The sequence below is a fragment of the Sciurus vulgaris genome (assembly GCF_902686455.1).
Source record: "Sciurus vulgaris genome assembly, chromosome: X".
Taxonomy (NCBI): domain Eukaryota; kingdom Metazoa; phylum Chordata; class Mammalia; order Rodentia; family Sciuridae; genus Sciurus; species Sciurus vulgaris.
The window spans coordinates 14,992,935-15,015,647 of NC_136471.1; the positions used below are offsets into that span (position 1 = coordinate 14,992,935).

The following is a 22,713-nucleotide window of genomic DNA, read 5'->3' on the forward strand; positions in this document are numbered from 1 at the left end:
TACAACCAACTTATATAATAATTTAAGAAAGAGAAAAGAAACATTTGATTACATATATGTATGCTTGCATAGAAATTTTTCTTTAGTTAGACTTACAGTGTTTCAGAGTTGAAAAGGGCTGTAGAAGTCAGTCAGTGTAATGAAACCACCCTACTTACTATGGGAGTTCCCGTTCTTTTACTCCAGGATTGCTAGCAAAAAGGGGTCAGTTGGGTCCAAAGACCAACCCACATTCTGCTTCTCAAGCCTTGTGCCCATCAGAAAGGGCACCACCCACCCAATCCTGGCCTGTGCGCACACACACATTACTGTGCGTTGTACTTACCAGTTCATACATCCCACGCTGCGCCTGCTCAGATCAGGCACCTTTTCGTAATTTGCATAAAGGCACTAGACTATTGGCCCTGATTCACACAAACATTAACACTCATTTGCAGAGTCACTACTGAGCCAAGCAGTGTGTTAAATTCTGGAAATACAGAGGTGAGATGAGGCATGATCCCTTCCCTCCAGGAAATCAGTCTGGCTTGGGATAGACAAAGAGATCATTACTGAATGGGCCATGATAAGAGGTCTTCACAGATGAGGGGAAGCTCTCTCAGCCTGGTACCATGGAACTAGGAGGAATTCTCAAGAGTTTAGAGCTTAACCAGAATCTGAATGGAAGAGTGGGTTTTGAGAGGCAGGAGGGGTGATGGGGAAAGGCATTCTAGGCAGAATGATATGGCGAAAGTAGGTTCACAGAGGAGTGAGACCAAATGCCATGCTTTGAAAACCTCAAGATACTCATTTCAGCTGACTGAAAGTAGAGGGTAAGAGGTAGCAAATTATGAAGCATCTTTACAGAGATAATGTTTGGAGAAACAATGCCCTGTGCTATAATTTTGTTCCTGCTCTGTTATCCCCAGTGTTTAGAATTTTGACAAGCTAATGGTAACCACCCATTACATATTTTAGTAAATGAATGAAATATTGACTGAATAAATGGCAGGCCTTGTCAGAGCCTTTAATTGACCAATGTGTATTACAGATTGCAAGACATAGGTATAATATACCTCTTGCCTTATTTGGCCATATTCCTTGAGTTTTTTCACTGAATAAAACATTTTGAAGACTGTTTTTTTTTTTGGGGGGGGGGCTTTTTTGGGGGGAAACACACTTGGGGAAATCAGTCTGTATAGGAGAAATAAAGTTTGAGAAGTGTCCTTAAGTGGCTGGGAACAAAGTTTGTATACATGGCTAAAATGGGCTTTTGTGAATCTGATGTCTTAGGTAAAAGGCATAGAAAAAGAATGAGATTATTGTTTTCCTCATTTGCAGAAGGAAAAAAAAAAAAAAAAAAAAAAAACCTTCAGTCGCTATCTTACCAAGGCAATGAGAGGTTGTGAGAAGATTAAAATAGGAACAACCTCCCTCATTCACTTGCTGGCTTTGCAGGCACATGAGACATTAGCATTAATTGGATTTACAGTATTCACACACCTGCTGGGGAAAATAGACACCTTAATTTGCTGCAATGTAAGGAAACATCAGCCATTCTCTGTTCTGCTTTTGTAGTCATTATAAAAATCATGTGCTGGTGCCAAGCACAGTGGTGCCCACCTGAAATCCTAGCTACTCAGAAGCCTCAGGCAGGAGGATCACAAGTTTGAGAATAGGCTGGGCAAATTCTGAGACCCTCTCTCAAAATAAAATGAAAACTGGCTGGGGAATGTAGCTTAGTGATAGAGCCCCCCTGAGTTCAAGCTTCAGTACCAAATAAATAAATAAGTAAAAAATCCTGTGGAACACCAAAAAGATACTTAAACTCTGTAAGTAGGGGCTGCATTCCTTGGCATCTAATATCATTCTGGCTAGTGGCAGCAAACAGAAGTGGGTTTGCACTGAAACCATGTCAACAGGGAGGTTGGAACTGCTCCTTGGAAAAGGTTTTCTGTGTTCTCTAAGGCCTTTTGTCATCAGTAAAGTGACCACTGTACAGTTGTTACCCTCTGAGATTGTTAGCTTGGAGAGATGGTAAAGTTGATCTCCTCTAAAATTTCACAGTAATAAGGGCATATCAGAGAATCACTCATTTGCTTATTTAACAAGCATTTATTGACCACCTACTGTGTGGCAGGCACAAATCTAGGTACCAGAGAGAAAATGGCAAAAAGATCCAGACCCCGATCTCATGAGTGAGCAGATATTTAACAAATAATGCCCAATTTACACTTTTAAAAATGGAAATATTGGGACTGGGGTTGTGGCTCAGTGTAGAGTGCTTGCCTCCCATGTGTGAGGCACTGGGTTGGATCCTCAGCACTGCATAAAATGATTAAAATAAAATAAAGGTATTGTGTCCATCTACAACTAAAAAAATTTTTAAAAATGGAAATATTGATGTCATATGCAAGTATACAGAGGTGAGAGTGCATTGGGAGTTTAGGAGGACGAGCTAAAAGTTTGTAGAGAAGTGGGTGGCGGTAGGGAGAGCTTTCTTAGTGAAATGACATTCCAGCGGAAGTGAGATCTGAAAGTTGAATGGGTGTTAAATAGGTGAAGTGGGTGAGACAAGACTGGGAAGTTGGGGTTTTATTCCCAGAGAGGAAATATACATACAGGGATCCTTTGGTAAGAAGGAGCACTGGATATCCTAGAACTAAAACAGACCCAGTAAGACTTTAGAGACGAGAGGAAAGAGGAGGTGCCCACAAGTGAGATTGCACAGGGCTTTGATGGCCACCTGAGGGAGTGGTGATGCTGTCTCTAGGGCAGGAAGAAACTTCCAAGGACGTTCAGCACGCTGAGACTGAATATTATTTGTTCTAGATCTCACAGCTATAAAGGGGCAGTGTGGGGATTCAAACCCAAGCTCACCTAACAGCTGAGCCAGGTCTCTTAACCATGATAATACAGTATTTTTATAGTGCTTTGTGGTGGTTACACTTTTTCCAAAATCTCTTTAGGCTATCCCTCATTCAATCTGTGCATTGATTTTTTTTTTTTTTTTTTTTTTTTTTTTTTGGTGTTGGGACTTGCTAGGGAATGAACCCAGGGGCAATTTTCCACTAAGCCACATCCACAGTCCTTTTTATTTTTTTGTTTAGAGACAGGGTCTCCCTAAGTTGCTTAGGATCTAGCTAAGCTGCTGAGGCTGACTTTGAACTTCTGATCCCCCTGCCTCAGCCTCCTGAGTCCCTGGGATTAAAAGCGTGCACCACCATACCTGGCCTTGATTTGTTTTAAAGCAAGTCCTCAGTGCTTCCCACAGTGTGGCAAATGGGTACTGGGATAGGTATGTGGCATGGTGTCAGTGAGATGAGTGACTCTAGCTTTCCATGTCAAATAAGATGGTGGAATTTACAATAGAGGATGTGACCAGAGAATCCTAAGTAGAGAGAGGTAGCATGTGTCATTTCTGTAAGGGGGAGACATGCCTGATAGTTGTGGCATTTTTCAGAGGGATGATCGAGCAAGTGAATGAGAGAAACACAGTCCATGTAATAATACTCACATTGATGTGCAAGGCATTTTTGCATTCAAAAACACTTTGAAAGCTGGACACAGTGGCACACACTTATAATCCCAGTGCCTGGGGAGGCTGAGGCAGGAGGATCGTGAGTTCAAAGTCAGTCCCAGCAACTTAGTGAGGTTCTAAAGCAACTTAGCAAGACCCTATTTCTAAATAATTTTTTATGGAAGGGCTGGGGATGTGGCTCAGTGGTTAAACATCCATGGGTTCGATCCCCAGTACCCACTTCCCAATTAAAAATAAAAACCTCATTTTGACATAGATAATTATTTCCCTACTGGATTGCAGTGACCATTAAATTGGGTAATATATTATCACCACATTTTACAGATGAGAAAAGAAGCTCAGTGAGTTCATAAGACTTTTCCAGGTTACCTCTTAAGCAAGTGGTATACCTCTTATCTAAAACAAAACCCCTCCAGTTCCTGAGTTGCTAACCACTTTTTCCATTGAGGGGGTTACTATGTGTTTATTGCATTATTGTCAGAAACTGATTGAAGAGAGGAAGTAACATCTTTGAGATAAGCCCACATTTCTCTCTTGCCTCTGTGTTACCTCTCAAATTCTGAAAAGGTACAGTTATACACATCATCTAATTAGGTCCACACAGACATCCCAAAGGTAGAGTTAGCAACTGCATTTTATAAAAGAGTCTACAGGAGTGCTAATAAAGGGGTTGGCAAACCTTTTTTGTGAAGAGCTAGATAGTAAATATTTAGACTTTGCAGTCTCTGTTCCAACTACTTAACTTTGCCACTGTAGTTAGAAAGCAACCCCAGACAATTCTGAAGTAAATGTGCATGACTGTGTTCCAATAAAACTGTACTTGTTGACTCTGCAGTTGGAATTTCATATAATTTTCACATAGCTTGAAATATTCTTCTTTGGAATTTTTTCAATCATTAAAAAGTGTAAAAACCATTCTTGCTTTTGTGCTGAAGCGGATGGCAGGGAGCCAGGTTTGACCTTTGGGTCACAATTTGCCAACCCCAGTATAAAGGGGTTAAGTAACATGTCTGTGTGTTCCTGCATAGAAACTCTCGTACTGTTTGTATGATCAGGGGTAGAGTTTTGCCCCATACCCAAATTTTATTTCGGGAAGAACAATAGTATTTGATTTTGTTCAGCTGGAGAATCAGAAGGTTAATGACACATGCTTTCATCTGAAAAAGCTGCCAGGAGTCCACTGGCCCAGGTTCAGAGCTGACATGCTGCCCAGTCATAGCTTATTCCTGAGCTGCTGGACTGTTCTTCTAGGGACCTAGACCTGAGGCTCCCTGGAAACAGAAGGAACTTCTTAGCTCAGGATTTAAGCTAGCAGTACTGTCAACAAAACATTCCATGCAGAGGAAAGAACCTGGTGTGGAACCTTTGCATCTATAGGACTGGCAGTCTTCCTTCCCAGTGTGCCTTGGGCACAGGGTGGATGGCAAGGTTCCATGTTAAGAAACCCTGAAGCTCTCTAAAGAGCAACCAGCCAGCAGTGTGAGCACTTATTGTCTTCATGTGGCCCTGGAATGGCCTTCTCCCCAGCTGTCTTCTTGCTATCCAGTATACACATGAAAGAGTGACAATGCTGTCCCATTGCTAAAGATATATTCTTAACATGGAATGTAGTGCATTACTGCAACTTACCACATGGAAAAAGAACCGAAGGCCTTATTTCACAGTGGGGAATTTGAGAGGGAAGAGGTTATATGTAAAGGGAAGGATGCTGACTCTTTAGTATCCACTGAAACAGCTCCCCATACTATGGTCCATGATTTAGGATAAAGGGTAATGCTGTGCAGGAGGATGCTAATTTACTGTTACCAATATGCTAAATCCAAAAGCAAATGTTGACTTTAGGGTCTTAGCATCCAATTATCTTGCTTGCCATATAAGACACAGTGTGTTTCCAGATAAAACATCTGCACTTTTGTACACTGGCACATGTGTTGGATGTGACACAGAAGGGCTGAAAATACTTGAGTGAGCCAAGTGTCTCTCCCCAAACTAGCAAGGACATACATGATTTCTCTGCTAAAGTTGTACACATTTAAGGACCCACTCAAATAGGGGAAACCTTTACATATATCAGACATGCATGTGTGTGTGTATTTAATGGTATGTATAATATACACTTTTATAGTATGTGTGCTTATATAAATATGCACACACATAACTAGAGACAGTGGAATCCACAGCTTTACTCACAGCAACTTGGGAAAGTATGTGTATATTGTTTACAAGTCTGCTGTGAACTAAGTAGGGGACACCATTGTTTAGTTATATAGTCAGACATGGTTAAAAACTTAGCCATTTGGGGAACTATCCTTTATAAATCCAGAATATCTACTAGAATTTTGTAGTCAGCTATTAGAATAATTATGTTGACTTATAAGCAGGCCCTACAAGTTTTGAAGCCCCAGGGGTTAAAAGAACTCCAGAAATAAGAACTTACCAGTTCTGTTACTTGAAGTTCATGGGGCTAGGAACTTCTTTGAGGGTTCTTCATTTGAGACGTCCCAATAGATTCTATGTCTAATTCAGACTCAGTGAATTCAGGAAGATTGTGATCCACGTCAATACTAGATATTGTTGTTACCATTATTATGTACCACATATTGAGCCCAGTGGAAGTTGGTGTGTGATCTCATTTAATCCTCACAAGAAGTTTGTCATGTAGGTACTATTATCATCCCCACTTTATAGATGAGAAAGCTGAGGCATAGGGCATTTATGCAACTTGCCCACTTTTGCCTGATATCAAAGATCATAACCCCAATACACAGCTGCCTCCCCAAAGGACAGAACCTAAGCTCCTTGGGTTCTAAATGTGGTGAAGAAATATAACCATTTTCAGAAGATCATAGCTTTTTATCTTTGAACAACCAATTAATTTTATTGAACAATGTTTTTCTCAGTTCAGAAATCCCATTCTCCCAAAATGAATGAAGTTAAAGTTAACTAAATGATCTTTGTTTTCCTCCTTCCCTCAATAAGCATTTAATGTATGTGTCAGACCTATAAGTAGAGATTTTATTGAATGTAGCAACTATGAAATTCTCCTCCATGCAGTTGGTTATCAGGTCAAAAGAATCATTGAGAACTTTGGATCAAGGCACAGGACTTTGAGAATTCATGTACATGGAGGTGCTACCTGAAGGGATGGGATGGAACGGGAATGCCATATGCAAGTGTCTGGAGTTGAGCTACCCAATAACATAAGTATTAGCCACTTGCAACCAGTTAATTTTAAATCAGTTAAAATTATATGAAATTTAAAATTCAGTTCTTCACTCACATTAGCCACACTTGATTACTCAATGGCTATATATAGCAAGTGGCTACCATATTGGACAGCAAAGGTACTGGTTGACCCACCTTGACTATCTACCATTAAGATGTAGGAAATGCAAGATGGACTGTGAAGGAGAGAGGAGGAGATGTTAAAGATGGAAGGATACCTAATACAGAGTCAGGAAAGCCAAGGGTGGGAGAATAATAAAGAGCCAAGTGTGATTCTCGATGTCAGATACTGGCAAGAGGTCTTTTGAAATGAAAGGTTGAAGAATATCCTCTGGACTTGGTATGTAGTTGGTGCCAACTTGGTAGGCATTGCTGATTGAGCTGCTTTATGAATTCGTACTATGCTGGTCAGTGGAAGTCCCAAGCCCCAGTTGCTGCTTTCAAGCACAATGGGCAGACAGTGCCCAGAAGAGCAGTATTGATTTCCTTTTTGAGAGTCTGACTTGCACCAGCTATGACCCTGTGGCCAGCAGTATGCCTTCTTACCTCCTGCTGCCTCAATGCCCCACTCCTTTTTGGTACCAGGGAATAAATTCACAGACTCTTAACTATTAAGCCACAACCCCAGCCCTTTTTAAAAAGTTTTTATTTGGAGACAGGGTCTCACTAAGTTGTTGAAGGCCTAAGTGGTCCTTTGGCCTTGAACATTTCCAGAACAATTCCAGGAGTGGCAAAGTACTCAGAGCTCTGGATGGTCAGCACTACTCACTTCAAAGGTGATGATTGAGTTTGGTGATGACAGCAAAAAACATTGTCTGTGACCTTTGTCAAATTTATAGTACTCATTCAGAAAGTCTGAATGAACAAGTAAGAGACCAGGCAGCATCATAGAGAATGTTACATTGCAAGGACTGTAAAAAGTATTGGCAAGGGCCTTTTTAGTTGACTTAAATTTGCCATCTGGAGTTCTTTTAAGCGCACTCAACCAGGTGATTCTGCTGAGGTAGGGCCAGAGAGGAAATAAATCTGCACTTTGAGGATTTGGATCCAGTACTTCTGATAATGCAATAGAAGACCAGCCACATATTTCTAGAAGCTGAGAGAAAGTTTAGTTTTCACTTTGACCTGTCCTTACTTGATTGTTTCAGGTTTTCTTTTTTACTTATAGCTTTGGAGGCACCCTGTGGTGAGGTGTTAGAGGGCCTGGGTTACCACATTTAGAAGTGTGTTCTAATCCAGCTCTGCTGTTGACTCAGTGACCTGTGAAGAAATATCCTGTGGTATATTATGTTACAGTAGGAAAGCAGGAGGCCTTGATAGTGAACCACTTTGAACTGGAATCCTGCCTATGCTTCTTACCTGCTGTGTGACCTTAGACCAGATATTTACCCTTTCTGAGCTTCACAGAGTTTTGTGAGGGCTCATGAGAAGGGATGATATGTGAACCAGTAAGCCTTCTACCCTCAGTCTTCTAAGTTTCAATGAATTGTCTCCACGTTACTTCCTTGGTTTGAACAATTCCCCAAGTCCCTCCCCCACCCATATTGAGAGTCTCCAGAATCTCTGAGGTGGCTCTAACCTTAGAAAGTGAGGCTGACACCGGGGCAGGCTCATATCAGCTCCCTGCTCCTTCTCCCAAGAATCAACAATGGAACTCCAAAGGAGGGATTTAATGTAAACAAGCCACTTTTTAAATAGTTGCACTTGCCTTTCTCTTTGGCGTTAGCTTACACACACATACACACTCACACACATCCCTTCAAACCCCAAAGTGACACCTTTCCACCTATTCCATTTAAGATGAATGCAAGGAATTGATGGAGAGAGGGTAAATATATTTGCTGAACTATAATTCACATAACTTCAAATCTGGACTAACTGCGCATCACTTAGGGACACTGATATGAGTCTCTCCAAAATCCATAATGGTTGCCAAGGATGACAGAAGTTCAGGAACCAGATAATTTATTTTTTAAAAAACATTTTTAGTCTTAGATGGACACAATACCTTTATTTTATTTATTTATTTATTTATATGTGGCACTGAGGATTGAACCCAGTGCCTCACACATGCTAGGCAAGTGCTCTACCACTCAGCCACAACCCCAGCCCCCAAATAATCTTTACAAGTAATCACCATTTCCTCACTCACCCCCACTCCTCCCTCATGTGTCCTATGAAGGCATGCACGATATGGGAAGGCTTATCAAAATGTATGTTAGTTCATGAAATCACTATGCTAATAATTGTTAGGAATAGAGACGAGGTGACACAGAGGGGTCTGGCCTGGGGATTAGCAGTAACAGTTGCCATTTACTGCAGGTCTCAAACTACTTTACTCCTCCTAGCCCCAAGTTAGAGACAGGGAACTAAAGTTCAGAGAGGTGACAATTGCCCAGTCAGCAAGCTTCTAAGTGACAGAGTCAGTGTAAGTCTCTGTGACTCCAGAGCCTGTGCCCTTCCCACTTTTCCACACTGCATTGGAGAAGGAGAACAACAGGAGCAATGTCCCTAGGATTAGGCCACAGAGTGAGGCACACAGGACTGCACTGAGCAGGGTTAAAAGTATTCTCATTTCCCTTGTGAGCCAGGACCTGGGAACAGTGAGTGCCCTGACCCCTTATAGCTGTTTCCCACATTTTCTTTCTCCTCTGCCTATGTTAGAATGTCATCTATCCCTTGTTTGCTTGTCCAGAGAAACAGGTAATGAATAAAGCACACTTGAGGTGTCCATGGGAGCAGTGCCCTGCTTTGCTTACTATAAATAGCCCCCTTGCAGCCAGTTGCCATAAATGGCATTTTACAGGGAAGGTGACCAGTTTGAAACAAGCCCTAAGGAGATGTCAGCACACCAATATCCACTTGGTGTATGCAGCAGAAGGTTAGGAATGTTGAGATATTGAAGCAAAAGTGATTTCGTCAGATGCGTGATGTCATCCCAAGCTCTTTGTCAGAAGATATACAATTAGTCAGAAACTTGCTACTTTACCTATGAACAAAAGTCCACCATGACTCAGACCAACCTGCAATGAAAACTGAATGTGGGCAGCGTGCAGAGAACATTTTCACCCTTTCATCTCCCATTGGTTACAAAAGGCCTACAGCTTGCCTTTTGCTACCCTGTTGTTCTTGAAAGAGATAATGTGTAAGGAGTCGAGACCTGCCTGCTGTTCAAGCATACCAGGAAGGTGAGCTCATTTATATTAAAGTGTGCACAGACTGTCCTAAAATGATTTAAAAGAGAGGGAATATGTGTGAATTTATTCATCTGAGCCCCTTTCAGTACTCCCTGTTAGTAAATAGGCAAATAATTGATTGTGGATTTATTATTTAATTAGCATAAATGAAAATGACTTATATGGAATGGGGCACTTATATTGACTTTTGGCTGTGTCCCTTACCAAAGAGAAATGATTTTCCTTCTGAGTGTTTTTGTAACTGAAACTCATTTTGCTCAAAAGCAAAAAGAGCTATAGGACCAGAATGCTTTAGGGTGGGCCTTGAGAGGTGAGCAGTTGGAGCAGGAAGTACGTGGTATGCCATGGGATTGACTGATACCTCCTGTATGAGGAGGAAGACTGGATTCATGTCAACCTTAGTGGTCACTGAGAACAGAAGCTGCAAGACGCAGCACAGAGGAGAGTTGAGAGCTTGAATACTGTGTTCTAGGACTCAGGAGCTTTTGTTGTCTCTCTGGTAATGTTAGTGGCCCAGTTGCTGAGCACTTAGCTAGTGGTTCCTTTCACGGGGCTGTGTATGCAAAAGACTGTGTGGTCCTCACTAGGAGAAAGCATTACATTCTAGAAGTCAAATCTGAATGAAGGAAAAGTGGACTGAGTCAGAACAGGAGCTATGTACTATGTGAACCCTGCAGACCCCGTTAGGGAATGCACCCCGATGTGCACATTAAGAAAGGATGCCTAGGCCCTCAGACCTGTGATGGATGAAGAACTAGGCACAGTGGTGCTGATGTCTAGGGATTGCTCTGGTTCCTTCTGCACTTGATTTTCCCCTTCCAAGTTGGAAAAGCAGACTCAATTTCCTTAGTCCTACCAAGAAAAAGTCAAGTCACATGCACTCAGAGCAGAAGCTGTAGGAGATGATAGTGTTCAGTGCTGCATCTGCCAGCTCAACACAGTGGTGGCTAACAGTCCACTCCCTGGAATGCATCTAACCTGACTTCAAATCTTGCCCCTACTATTTTTGTTGTATAGTTGGGGGAAGGTTAATTAACCTTGCTTTTTGTCATGTCAGAAATGGGTGTAATAATAGTCCCAATGTCACAGTTTGCTAAAGGAATTAAATAAGATGGTCCATGTAAAGCTACTGTACAAAACCTGGCTTATAGTAGGTTCTCAGTAAATCATCACTTCCCACTCCCTTTCTCTCTTCTCTCTGCTCCCATATCTCTTTGCTTATTTCTCATTGTAGCCCTCAGTAGGTTATCTTCCTTACTCATCAAAATACTTCAAAATGGCAGCATGCCTATCATCCTAGCTGCTTAGGAGGCTGAGGCAGGAGGATCACAAGTTCAATGCCAGCCTCAGCAACTTAGTCATACCCTAAGCAACTTAGTGAAACCCTGTCTCTGAAAAAGAAATAAAATAAAAAGGGCTGTGGATGCAAAGCAACCATGGGTTCAATCCCTGGCATAAATATATACATACACACACACCTACATACATACATACATACATACATAAATACTTCAAGGTCAGGGATCCTATATTAAACATTTTTTGCTGCCATCCTGCCTGTGTCACAGCCTTGTGTGGTATACTGCCAGCTCTCTATTGTCTCATGCCTATTTCTAGGCATTGTAAGCATGGTTCACAGAGCAGCCAGCTCTTCTTTCAAGCCTTTCACTGACATTTTAATAAGAACAGAAAACAATACCAAAATATTATTTATAGGTTTTCTCCAAAATTCACTGAGATGCAATGTGCTGGATTTAAATTCACCTCAAAATGTATATTCAACACCCACTAAGTTCACAGCAGTGTAACAGCTTGGAAGAGGGTTTAGTGACGGATACCATAAGTGAAGCTCAAATGATGGAGTGGGGGAGCCAAAGAGAGGGATAACGCAGGAAGAGGGAACTCTGACAAAGCAGTGACCAATGTCCATAAAATATAGTATGACCTAAGAGTCAAACTGTAATTCCATATGTGTTCCATGGGTAGCATGTGAGTAGATGTCAAGCCTGCAAGGAGTACAAGGTGTGCAGATAGACTGTTTCCCGTCTTCTCCATGCCCTGTTCCTGTCTGTGCCTCCACTGGCCCTTCTCTACAGCTCTATTGTAGGTCTCTCATCACAGCATCATTGTCACCTAGGGACAGAGACCTTACTGAGTTAGTAGTGCTCAAGGAAGGCTTCATGGATGACAGGGGCACAGTTCTGCCTACAAGTAAGTAAAGGACTGGGCTGATATAACCAGAAGGAAGGCATACCAGATGGAGTACATGGAGCATATAGTGGGAACCACAAATCTGGAGCTAGAAATGTGCAGTGGCATGTTGGGGACGGGCAGGACTGCATTCCACAGGATGACTGCAGTGGGGTATTTGCCTCTCAGACTGAAGGATGCAATGATCTGGTGGCCCCCAGGCAGGCTGGCATTTCTGGAGGCTGTGCTCTGCTGAAGGGCTGAGGTGGGGGAATTGCAATTAGCCTAGAGAAAGACCTTCTTTCTCAAAGCTTTGCTTGCTCTCCCCATTCTACTTAGAAACATATGGCCCTGGCAAGGGTCCCTGCCTTATTTGGGCCTATTGCTTATCCTCCCCTTGCCACAAATTGCTAGAGAAAAAGCAAAAAGGCAGCTGTACTGCCTGAAGGAGTAATCATTAGCTAATGCTGCCATCTCCAGGAACCTGCTTGCTAATAACCAGCACACAGAGGGCCTGCTTCAAACTGACAGCCCAGGCAGACTCCTCCCTGCCCCCACCTGGCCTCCACTGGCTGGCTTGGCTTCCTCAGCCTGACATTTGACTAGGCAGCTGGAAGGAGGGAGAAACTGCCCAGGGCTTCTGGAACTCATGACTGCCAGCTGCCTTATTTTTCTCTGGTCCCGTGGGGACGTACAGCAAAGGATATTATTTGAAGGATCAGAAAACCCAGTGTTAGTTTGCTAGGAATACCATAACAAAATACTGGGTGAATTCAACAATAGAAATTAATTTTCTCACAATTCTAGAAAGTGAACATCCAAGATAAAAGGGCCACTGATAGGTTTAGTTTCTCCTGAGACCTCACTCCTTTACTTGCTGATGATCACCCTCTCACTGAGTCCTCTGATAGACTTTCCTCTGTATGTATACACACCCGGTGTCTCTGCATCCTGATCTCCTCTTCTTAGAAAGACACTAGTCAGGTTGGGTTAAGCCCCACCCTGACAGACTCATTTTAACTCTATCACCTCTATAAAGTACATATCTGCAAATATAGTAATGTTCTCAGGTACTGGAGCATGGGACTTCAACATATGAATTTATGGAGGGGGGGAGGCACAGTTCAGGCCATAATACCCTACATATAATTAAATGGGTATACTGATTCCCTTTCTGGATCTTCCTTTCCCCATCATTATCATAAGTGGGTTAGACCTAAAAGCTTATAGATATTGTCTAAAAAATGAGTGATTCTATGAAGCACAGGTAAGTTTTTCAAAAAAGTACAAATTTCTAATGGGTTATGTTATAGTTTAGATATGCCCTGACAAGTTAAGCGTGAGACAATACAGGAATGTTCAAAGGTGAAATGATGAAATTATAAGAATCATGACCTCATCAACAGATTAATCCACTTGATGGATTAATAATTGAAAGGACAATTGTACTGGGTGGTAACTGTAGGCAGGTAGGGCATGACTGGAGGAAGTAGGTAATTGGGGATGTGCCTTTGGGGTTTAGATTTTGTCCCTGGCTCCTTGCTCATTCTCTTTCTCTAATTCCTGGTTACCATGAGCTGTGTAAATTTTCTCTGCCATTCCCTTCTGCCTTGATGTTCTGTCTCACCTACAGCCCAAAGCAATGGAGTCCACCAACTATGGACCAAGGCCTCTAAAATGATAAACCTCAAATAACCATTTCCTCTAAGTTGTTCTTGTCAGGTATTTTTGGCCACAGTGACAAAGAGCAGACTAACACAAGTTACTAGCAGATAGGTTTTCACAGCCCATGATGATGTATTTTGAAAGTAAACTAATGTAAGCAATTTCATTATAGATTTTGAACTTGCTATATATTATTTGTTTATTAAATAACCATTTTTTGTGCCTCATACATGCCAGGTGCTAGGCTAGATGCAAGAAAATAGCTGAACACATTAGACCATATTTTCTAATTAGCTTTTATTATAATTTTAAACATATATTCCACAAGAAATTATTGGACCTCAAGGTGTAGAAATCAAAACTAATATTGAATTCAATGATTCTTCTACCTTAACAATGGGGTTGTAAACAGAGTCTGAAAGATTTAATTCCCTATACTGAGTCCTCTGGTTTATTTATCCTTTCATTGATTCTTGTCTTCTAGAAATATTTCAACTATCTATGGTAAGCCAGGCCTGAGCTAAGATGATGCTAGGGATCCTGAATGAAACCAGCATGGTTATTGACCTCATGGAGCTTACAGTCCAGAGTGGATCTGAGACTATTTTGTTGATTTCATTAAATGTGATAAGTACATAGTAGATGATATGTTGGAGGTTTCCAAGATCACCCCCAGGCTCATGAGTCACTGGAAGGATTCACAGGGCACAGCATACAGTTGTGCAGATAGTTATGGTTTATCAGTTTGTGGGTAAAAGCTAAATGAGCAAAGAGAAAAGGTATCAAGGGAGAAGTCTACAGGAAATCAGAGGCAAGTTTACAAGAGTCTCTCCAGTGCTATCACACAGGTCATGCTTCTTTTCCCCAGTAATGAGTATGACAACACATGTGAAGTGTTCTCTATGAGGGAAATTCACTAGAGACCCAGTGTCCAGGGACTCTGTCAAGGGCTGGACACACAGGTACCCTCTGCCTGGTAGGCACCAAAACTCAGATACCCAGAAGGCAAACGGGTAGCTAGGTTTTCAGCATAAACCACATTGTGCAAAACTGTTTAAATACATTCAGCCACTGTGATCATTTAGCAAATGCTTCCTATCAGTGTAGGGAACTTTTACCAGTGAAAAGCCCAGTCTTTAGCCGGGGGGCAACTCTGTAAGCAGACCTAAGGATGGCAGTCTCAGTTAGATTAATGGAAAAGTAATATTAAGTGTTTTAGTCAGCTTTTTCACTGCTGTGACTAAAAGTTCTGACCAGAACGATTGTAGAGGAGGAAAAGTTTTGGAGGCTTACAGTTTTACTAGTCTTAGTCCATAGAAGGCTCAAGGTGAGGTGGAATATCATGGTGGAAGAGTGTGATAGAGGGAAGCAGCTCACATGGTGATCAGGGAGGAACGAGACTCTACTCTCCAGATACAAATATACACCCCAAAGTCACGCCCTCAATTCCCACCTTTCCAGCCACACCCCACCTACCTCCAGTCACCATTCAGTTAATCCCATCAGGGATTACTTCACTGATTGGGTTAAAGCTCTCACAACCCAATCATTTCTCCTCTGAACCTTCTTGCATTGTCTCACATGTGAACTTTGGTGGACACCTCACAGCCAAACCATTACACAAGGGCTGCTATGTTTCAGAAAATGAACATTTCAGATAGAAGCAACAAAAAGTACAAAAGTCTAGTAGAAGAGGAAAGAAGTATGACTTACTCATAAAACTGAAATTTGATATGCCCAAAAGGAGCCAGCAAACGAGTCAACTTAATCAAGTTGACAGTCTTTGTGATACTTGTATACATCCATCCATTCATGTATTAATTAAAAAATGTGTATTGAGTGCCTACCATGTGCCATGTTATATGTAAGGCTCTGAGTCCACAACAGGGAACCAAACAAAAGTTTGTGTCCTCATAGAGTCTGCATTTTCATGCATTTTATATGCAAAAATGTGTTGTACTACATCCATCTTATTGGAAGTTCTCCAGTTTCAAGCAGAACATTAACATTTAAGTATATTTAGTATACTTCCTGATTAAAAGAAACACAAGAAAATATCTACTCTCCAAAATTGCAGCTAGGCCTTCATGTCAGTAACCTGTTATGCATATATGTTAAATTCTGATAAAGTAGTTTAAAAGAAAACCATTTGATGATGCTCTGATCAGCAGTCTTGGTGTTCCGTCAGTTGTAGATCTGAAGATCAGAAATCTTTTTACATGTTGGCAAATAAAGATTTTTTATTTGTTCTTTTTAGTTACACAGGACAGCAGAATGTATTTTTTGTTGTTCATGACAGGAGTGAGAAATAACCTGTTAGCTATTCAGATAGCAGTGAGACCCAACCAGTTCAGAAAACAGACTAGTCAGCCTTATCCAAACAAAAGAGAACCATTAGAAGCCTAGTAGTATCTGATCAATTCTGATTAAGTCCACAAGAATACTGCTGTTTAATAGACTGAACTATTTTTGTTAACTCTGGCAGAGTCGGCCAGGTCACATTTCTAGACGACTCTTTCCATATTGTACCAATGAGAGTGGCTCGCAGTTTAACTTGACACATTTCATGAAAGACAAGTTTATTTTCACACAGTTTGGTCTTAGAGTCATACATTGCCCAGATTTGGCCCCAGAACTAGAGAGGTTGTGATATCTTTAGGATTCCTATACTTATCTCAAAGGTTCGAGAAATCCTGTAGTTTGGCATTATTTATTTTCAGCTGCATTAGGCTCTCTGGAGACTCTAGCATAGAGATCATAGAGATAGGTTGGATACTTGAAAAGTCACATACATCCTGATGTCTAGCCTCTAAAAGTACAAAACCATCAAAATGGCAAAAACCTCTGGAATTGTGATACAATACAATAACTTCCTACATATTTGCTGTATTCTTATAAAACAATTTAAGCTAAGTAACCAACATTGCATCTCTCTCTGCCACAGGTGGCTAAGAAACCAAATGAAGAAAACAATAACAAAAAACCTTTACCTAGAACATAGCTCTTAGATATGACCAAAACTCAAGGCATGTTGACAAATGAATGAATGCTTGAATTCCTTAGTGACTGGAACAAAGCCTGGGACCTAGTGTGTGCTCAAAAATATCTGATGAATGAATAACTGGATTAAATGCATAAACACAATACAGTGCTTAGGGGGTGTGTGGAAAAACGAAGCTAACTTGTAATATACCTGGGTGTGTATTTCACATTCTTTTCATATTTAAGCTATAAAAAATCATCAATAAAAATGAGTTATGGAAGGTGCTGATTCAAACATAGATACGTCTGATTTTTTTCTGACAATGAGAAATAGCCTCAGAGGACAAATGTCTGGAAAATATATTGTTCAAAAAAATGTGTTTTAGATTAAATCCATAGTCTGTGCCTTGGTAGAAACAATGCAAAGGATTTGTGTACTTCAAGGCAGTATAAAATTGATAGACTCAGGAGCATGGGTAGAGGGGACAAGCACTTCTGTGTGTGAATTCCAGGTCAGGGCCAGTAAGGCTCCTGTGGCCTAGCCTATTATTTCCTAGTTTCCTTTCTGTCTTGATGTTAGTATTCCTCATGATTTCATCATCAACCTTCTTCTCATCTTACTTTACACATTCTTTCTAGAGCATTCTACCCTTTGCCATACCCCTGCAAGATTGCAATTACTAACTCTTGACTCATCACCAATAGAATCTCCATTCCAGTTCCCTCTTGCCTATTCCAGACCTAATCCACGTAGATCATGTTCATTGCCATGCCCTACAAACGTATCCAATACTGAATATGTATGTGTCTGCTTGTGTTCATCAAGATGGTGGAAGAAGATTGGCTGGTAGGGAACAGAAAACTTTGGTGGGTGGTACCAGCAACCATTCACTTTTTGGGTAATGTTGGACATGTTTAGTTTCCTCCCCTGTAAAAATAGAAAATTGGTATAATGGAATTTAATGTACCTCATCTCAATGAATGACCACACAGCCCACTCAGAAACCTTGGCATCTTCCTTGTTGCCTTCTTCATTGCCTCCCTAATAACCAATTTCTATAGATTCTGCATCCACAGTGGCATTGTCTCTATTCCCAGTGTCATTGCTATCACTTAGTCCATCAACATTATTCTCTAGACAGATGACATCCTCTTCAAAGGTCTCTTGATCTCTAGTCTTGTCCCTGTAATCACTGAGATCTTGCTGAAATGCCAATTAAATCATGTGTCTCCCTTGCTTAAAACCCTGGCATGATTCCCCAGGGCATACAGGTGTTTGTCAGATTCCTTTCTGTGATCCAGGAACATCCACATAATCTGTCTCCTTACTAACTTTCCCAGCTTGAGCGTTTGTTCCAGCCTGAATGTCTTTGTGCTTGTTTCCTCTGCTTGGAATTCTCCCAGCCCACCATGCTCACCCTCCCCTTAACTGATTTGACTAATGAGCCTGGGCATTGGAAACATAGCTCCAAACTGCAACTCTGAGAAAGGTTTCCCTGACTGCCTATGAAGCTAGGTTTTGATTTCATAATGCCTTCTGCCACATCTCTCATTATACTTACTGCCTTGCAAGGTAATTGTGTGTACCTGTAAATGCACATGTGCACATGTGTGGTTTGGTCTCTCTCTCCTGGGAGTTAAGAGCCCATTTAGGGTAGAGGGTTTGTCTGATTTGTGTGAGTTCTGCAAGTTTCTAGAACTCTTCTTTCAGGCATCAATTGATGATCACCTTCTCTGTGATGTTTTCCCTGACTTCAGCTTCTCAACCTCTAGCCAATGATATAGATCCCCTCCCTTTCTAACAGACAACTTCTCCTTTGCATTCTTGGTGCCTGACCTAAACGCTGACCTCCTTGGAAAAAGGGACTATGTCATAATCAAATTACATTCCTCACCTGAACCTTGCCTGGCCAAGCACACAGCTTCATACAGATTAGGCCCTCTTGAATCATGATTTTGTTTTGGAGATTCCAAGCTTACCTTTTACTTTTCATTCATTAAAATTCCATTCTCATTTTTAAATTTATTTTTATTATAGTAAGAGCACATACTATGGGATCTACCCTCTTAAGATTCTAAGTATCCAGTATGGTATGAATAACTATAGTCACAGTGCCATACAGTGCATTTCCATTTTTAGACCACTTCTGGTTATGACCACTTTTCCAAGTGTTCTATAGTTCTTTTAAAAGTTTGGAATGCTATCATGTCCTCTAGATGGAGGTCTTTAAAAAATAAATGGCAAAGGGCATGAAAGAAATAAAAGAAAGGACCACATTATTCTTTCATAGATGCCATAACAAAATATCATGTACTGTGTGGCTTAGGCAACATAAATTTATTTTATTACAGTTGTAGAGACTGGGAGTTCAATATCAAGGTGCCATCAGGGTCATTTTCGTCTCTTCCTGGCTTGTAGGTGGTTTCCTTCTTGCAGTTTCCCCATTTTACCTTTCCTCTGTGCATGCCTGGAAAGAGAAAGAGTTCTCTGGTTTCTCTTTTGTGATAAGGATACCAATCCTCTCAGATTATGGTCCAACCCTGTGACCTCATTTAACCTTAGTTACTACCCTAAAGATCCTGTTTCCAAATATAATCACTTCGTGGGTGAGGCCTGCAACATATGCATTTGAGGGAGTCATTATTCAGTCCATGACATGTATATATCCTAAGGTCATCAAAATTTTGTGCTATTGAATGAAATGCCATATTTAAATTGCCTTGAAACAAAGCAGCAAAATTGGTCGTAACTAATGAAACACTTGGACTTAAGAAATAATATTTGAGTTATTTCCTTTTTGATCCCTTCAGGTTACCCCTCATGCTTAGAATCACTGTGGTGGACCCAGAGGCTCCATTCTCTCTAGGTCACAAGGACTGCTTTCTTCAAGGACTTTAGTTTTACCATTTTCTGGGTAGCAGGCAGCAGAAACCTCCTTAAAAGAGCCCTAGCCTAGAGACTAGAAATCTGAGAAGCAGTGGAGTTGTCCCCTTCCTACTGTGGTCATCTGATGCATGGATTGAGAATGCAGTGCCAATCTGGGATTAACACCCATGGAGGCCACTAAGGGAGTCTCTCTAAGTGATTCTGTCAGCCCTGGTTAAAGAAACCTGTGCCTAGAGGCATTAATTAGCCTGACATGCCCTTAAAGTGTTTTCACATTAGCAGTTATTGTTGGAAATAAAAGATTGTGTAGACAAAGAAGTATGTTTAACCTAGAATTTTTCACATTAAATACGTTTCTCTTCTGTATTTATTTATTTGAACCTTCAGCAAGCCAAATGTATATATCAATCACCAACAGAGGGGTCTGATGTGCAAAATTTACCAAAATCACTGATCCCTGTTCAGAGAATCTTGGTAAGTTTAAAATTCCCCAGGACTCACTCTCAGGAATTCAAACTCTGGAAGAATTATGTAAATGGCCTCTGCTGTGAGGTACAAGCGTCACAGTGATTTTCCCCAGGCCTAGTCCTGCTGTCTCCCTCCCTGTGCCACCCACCCATTGTTTCCCGCAATGTCAACCTCATTTGGTCTCCCAGTATGGCTGGGTCACCTTGTCCTGTTCACCTGCCTTTTTCTTGACTGACTTAGAAACCCCATAGGATTCTGCTGCCAGCCTTGTTTCCAGTTCCATGCTTTCTGATGAGAACTGGGAGGAATGCAGACTAGGTCCCTGGGACTAGGAGCACCAGGCTTGTTTCCATTTCTGAGGAACTTTGACAGTGCCCTGGTTAGCAGAGGAACAAACTGATGAAATCGCCGGGTACCCTTCAAATAGAAGGTTTCTCTCCAGCCCAGGGTAGAGTGCCCTGGGGAGTTTTGTACCAACCATCTTACAAAAGTCTAACTTCCCTGAGCACATTGTTCAAGCAAGAGGAAGTTGAAGAAAATTAGCCTTTATCGACTGCTTACTATGTAACAGGCTATAGTAGGTACTTTACATACATTATCTAATTGATGATTATCACTACCCCATGAGATAGATACAATTATTATATCCATTTTACAGAGAAGGGAAATGAAGCACAAAAAGATGAGCAAAAAGGCCCACGCTTATAGTGAGTAGCAGAACCGCATTCAAATCTATGTCTGTATGGTTCTCGCTCATGGTTTTCTTTTTTAAAAATGTTTTTATTAGTTCATTTTTGTTATACATAATATTGGGGTTCATTTTGACATAGTCGTCCAAGCATAGAATATAATTTGCTTCACTTTAGTCCCAAGTTCTTCCACCCACTCCTCCTCCCTCCCTGTATTCCCCTTTTTCTCCTGGTCCTCCTTTCATTTATTTACATTTCTAATTGGTGCCTTATTGATAGACAATAAGGTGGAAGTCACCATGCTGTATTCATATCTGTATGCAGCATAATTTGGTCAGTTTCATTCCATAGATCCTCCCTTTTCCTTTCCCTCCTTCAGACCCCTCAATCCCCTTTACTCCACTGATATCTCCTCTATTTTCATAGGTGATGCCTCCTGCCTCCCCCAGTTTTTTTCTTACTTTGTTCTATCTGCTGAATACGAGAACATTTGACCCCTGACTTTCTGAGTCTTATTTCATTGAACATGATGGTCTCCAGTTCCATTCATTTACCATCAAATGCCATAATTTAATTCTTCTTTATGGTTTAACAACTTTACCCTGCTACTTCTCTGAGGAGCTACAGAAAGGGTGGAGCCCATTTGTACTCTATTGGCCACATCAAACCTTGCATAGCTGTTTAAAATGAAACCTGCCTGCCCCTTCCTTAACTCAAGTGCCATTGTTTTCCGGAAATTGTTTTGTAGGCAATAGAAGGAGGTTCTTCATAGACAGTGATCCAGGTTTGGGTGTGTCCTCAGAGAGAACCTACACTGCAGTCTCCACCCTCACAGTGAAGTACTAATTTAGATCCCCATCCCTCTGTGTCTCTTAATAGAGCTCCCTGTCTACTCTCTTACCCTGTTCCATGACATACTTTACGTCACAGCTCAGGTCACCTTTCTGAAAGCAGTTTGATCCTTGCTGGTGTAAAACCCAATTGCCCTTGGTATGAAGTCCAAACTCCTTAAAGTGGTGTTGTGTGGGGGCTCAGACCCAGGAAACAGATTTGGGATCCTTGCAGGTGGAAGATGTGAGGTATGGTGGGAATATTGATCATCCTTTATTTGGAGGCAGCAAGAGACCCTAGTCATCCCTCCCATCTCCAGACATTTTCAAAGGCCCTTTTTTACATGCAGGCCAGACAAGGGAGGCGCACTACCAATAGATTCCATAAGTGGGTGCATGCACACAAGCAAATGTTTATGACCTTGAGTACATAAGCTGAATCAGAGTGTTTCTGACCTTGACTATACACTGACCATAACAAAAGCTGATTCATGGCCTTGGTTACACACTAAAAACATAACATAGCTCACCAGAAGCCCCAGAAGCCTTGGCAAAGGAGCCTAACTACAGCCATTTATGGCCTGCCCCAACAAGTGGCTTCCCAAATTTTCCCTTGCTTACTTCAGGGGCACCATGTTATGCATAGGATCAGTCTTCTGGCCACATGAGGGAAGCTAACTAGGCAAAAGGTGAGGCAGGGTAGAGAAAAAACTATTTGGCAATGAGATAGCTCATAGGAAGATGGAAGGCTATCATTCTTAAAGGTCCATTTTGCCGGAAGACCAATTTGGGGGCAGTTTATGGAGGAGATGGGTGATCCCAGACTGGTGGGCGCCTTCTCTCAGGTGAAGCTTTGTGGCCAAATGAAGCACGTCTGACCCTAATCACCTGGCCAGGGGATGTTTCTCAGTTCTGCAACTTTTGACAGAACTCACTGATGAGTTTGCCCATGAGCTGTTTCTGACGTATTAAGCCATGGACAAGCTAGAGGGGGTGGCTTCCCCAAGATCTTACTGATCACTAGACTCAAGGTAATGAAAGAAAACACCCTTCTCCTTAT

At 41.4% G+C, this 22,713-nt stretch overlaps 1 protein-coding gene across 5 annotated transcripts in view; it reads left to right on the forward strand.

Annotated features, from left to right (window-relative positions):
* The window catches only part of FGF13 (fibroblast growth factor 13), a 497,312-nt gene that overhangs the window by 363,457 nt on the left and 111,142 nt on the right, over window positions 1-22,713 (forward strand). The window lies entirely within an intron of this gene.